Raw genomic sequence first — 3123 nt, forward strand, 5'->3', positions numbered from 1 at the left:
AACACTTTCTGCTTTGAAATTGGACTTGAGGAAACCAGGGTTTTTGTCTTCTGAGAACTATTGGTAAGGGGGAAGGAACAGGAAGAGGCCCCAGAACTCAGGTTGGATGACCAAGGCTACCAAGAGAAAATCTTGTCCCGAGACAAGACTTCAGGTGTCTGCACGTCTAGGACATGGAAGGCTTGAAGGTGCCTTGCTCAATGGAAGAGGCCAGGACAGAGCTGATTCGCTCCCCAGTGAAGGCCTCAGCAACCTCCTGCCCATCATGTCTGTTTATGGAGAGGGTCCCTGTCTCACCTCTGCCATCTTGGGTTTGGAGAAATAAAGTTGGGAGCCTGGAATAGTGTGGTCCTGGGAGAAATGAATCCCAGGGGAAATTAGTGCTAAACCCACTCACCCATTCAGCCCATTATCCAAATCTGAAAATGTCTTAGACCAGTGTCCTTGAATATCAGAAATCCTTAAGAAGTTGCTGCATCTTCGTAGGGTGAGGGCTAAGCAAAAGAGGATGTCCACCATGACCCAGGGAATGAAGATACCATCAGCAGATAATTTCTATTTGTTCAGTCTTTCATTTAGAGCGAGCCTAGCCTATCCTTTACGATACCATCCAAACACGTGTCTTTAAAAGAGGGAAGACTTTAGGTTTGTTTTGTGCTGTTTGAAAATACTGTCTTTATAATTATTTTGGACATGTAATGAATATCTGCTGTATGTTAACTTTTTGCAGCTTCCTTCTGAGGGACAAAACTATAAAACAATAAGTCCCCATCACAGTCTCAAAGTCCGGCTAAGGCCAGATCTGTTAAGTGGTTGAACAGGAGACATTCTGCAATTGTGTGGTCACTGGCTCTCTCTTACCCGATAGGATACATCACAGTCACATGCTTGGTGGTTTACGTTGACCTAAGATTTATTTTGTTAAAATCTTTCTCTGTTGCTGTTCATTTTTGTTCTGTTCAGTTTTGTTTTCTTTTAAAGTCTTGCTGTGGTCTCTTTGTGGCAGAAGTGTTTCATGCATGCCGGCAGGCCCGTTGCTTTTTTATGGTGATTTCCATTGAAAATGTAAGTAAATGTCTGTGGCCTTGTTTTCTCTATGGTAAAGATATTATTCACCATGTAAAACAAAAAAAATATTTATTGTATTTTAGTATATTTATATAATTATGTTATTGAAAAAAATTGGCATTAAAACTTAACCGCATCAGAAGCCTATTGTAAATACAAGTTCTATTTAAGTGTACTAATTAACATATAATATATGTTTTAAATATAGAATTTTTAATGTTTTTAAATATATTTTCAAAGTACATAAAATCTGGGGGTTCTGGGTTTTTTCTCTTCACTGTGAAACAAACATGAAAACGTGTTTCATTATAAATACGTGTGTTCCTTGCTTTAAGACCAACCTGACTAGTTTTAGCAATTGCACACCCCCCCCACCTCAGAGGGGATGCTTATTTCAAAGCATGGGAGGCCAATCCTGCAGTCTCTGAGCTTCTAAGAAGCTCTAGGATTGGGCCCGTCTTCCACAGTGGAAGACAGGAGTGTCATATTCTAGGACACTTGAAAGTTTTCTCCTTTGAAGTGATATACTTTCATCAAGTACCAAACCATGTATCCTAGCAACATCAGGATCCACGAATCAGGGCTGGCTGGCTCTGTTTGATTATAAGATAACTGTTGGGGGAAAAAAAATAATAAAAGCAGGTTAACTTAGGAATAATGAGAATAAGTTGGCCCAAATTTAAAAGTCAGTGGCTGAAGGAAAACATAGAAATTCAATATTTAGAGGCAGGTCATGTACCCTCAGTTTGGAAATGGTGCCATTTGCATTATGTATTTGTATCCATTGCACTGATTTAATTTTTGAATGTGGAGCATGCAGATTTTATATCATAGTACCCATGATCTAACAGATTGCTAGGATTTCTAAAAAGATTTGCCTCTGTGATGGCTGCCAAGCCGCTGGGTAATTTAGTTAAAGTGTTTAAAGTTATCACTAAATCTTAGGGAAATAAATGGAAGGATTTTAAATTAGAGAAAATGCCATTAAGGAAAAAAAGCATCTGTTCCTACTCTTCAGACTCCCCATTTGAACACTGACAACCCATCGCAGAACGTGGTGAACTATATCTGTGCAATGTATCATTTCTATTTCAAACATACACACATGGTTTCCTCTTGTATTGTCTTATAAATAAGGATCAAGAAAGTCATAACAAACATTGACTTGCCTTGTGTATATGGAAGAACAGATCGAATGAGATGAATTACTCAATCCTAATCTGTCCAGGGAGCTTGCAAGGTACTCCAAACTCTTAAGAGAAGCCTTTGACTGCCAGTCAAGGCATGAACCCAGCCATGGAATTAGAACTTTGGTAAATGTCAGGCTTAACCAATTTTCATAGGGAAGACTAAGATATTTTTGAAAGGATTGTGTAAAAAGCAGTGAGAATTAAGTGTGGCATTCAAATTACCTGACGTTAAAGAAATTTGGTTAACAAGACTGAGAGTTTTCATCAGAAGATGAGGTCAGAGAAACAAAAAATGAAGGCATCTACTAAATTAACCAACTTGGAGTTAACAGAAGTAGTCACTTTGTACTCCGTTCATTGGGTACAAACAGTTAAGTCTGTTCCATCACTGAGATGCCTAGAAATAGCCCAGATCATTGCTTTCTTTGATCTATTGGGTTTTTTTCCCCCACCATATTGAGAGTCCTCTGTGGTTATTGGCAGTGTCTATGAAGATTTATTAGCTGTACTAATTCCATGAGTACTACCCCAGTTGTGAGATTCTGAACTAAGTGTTAGGACAGATCAATGCTAAATCTTCTCTTATTCATTTAAGTGATTACTAGACTGGATAAAATGTCAAAAACCTTATGAACTGCAACCAAAGCCTTCCAGCCTGGCCTCAGTGCAGCCAGCACTGAGGCAGCATCAGAGTGTAAGCCTAATGTGAAACATAAATATCTGGTGTGCATTCTCACATCAAGCCTGTTCTACAAGTCGGTTAAAGTTGAGATGGCTGCATATTTTGGTAAGCTATTGTTAAGTAAAGAATGTTAACAGTTTTCATAAGAAATGATAGGTGTACATAAATGTAGGTAGATACAGC

Source organism: Hyaena hyaena, unplaced genomic scaffold, assembly GCF_003009895.1.
Source record: "Hyaena hyaena isolate Hyena2069 unplaced genomic scaffold, ASM300989v1 scaffold_668, whole genome shotgun sequence".
Classification (NCBI taxonomy): Eukaryota; Metazoa; Chordata; class Mammalia; order Carnivora; family Hyaenidae; genus Hyaena; species Hyaena hyaena.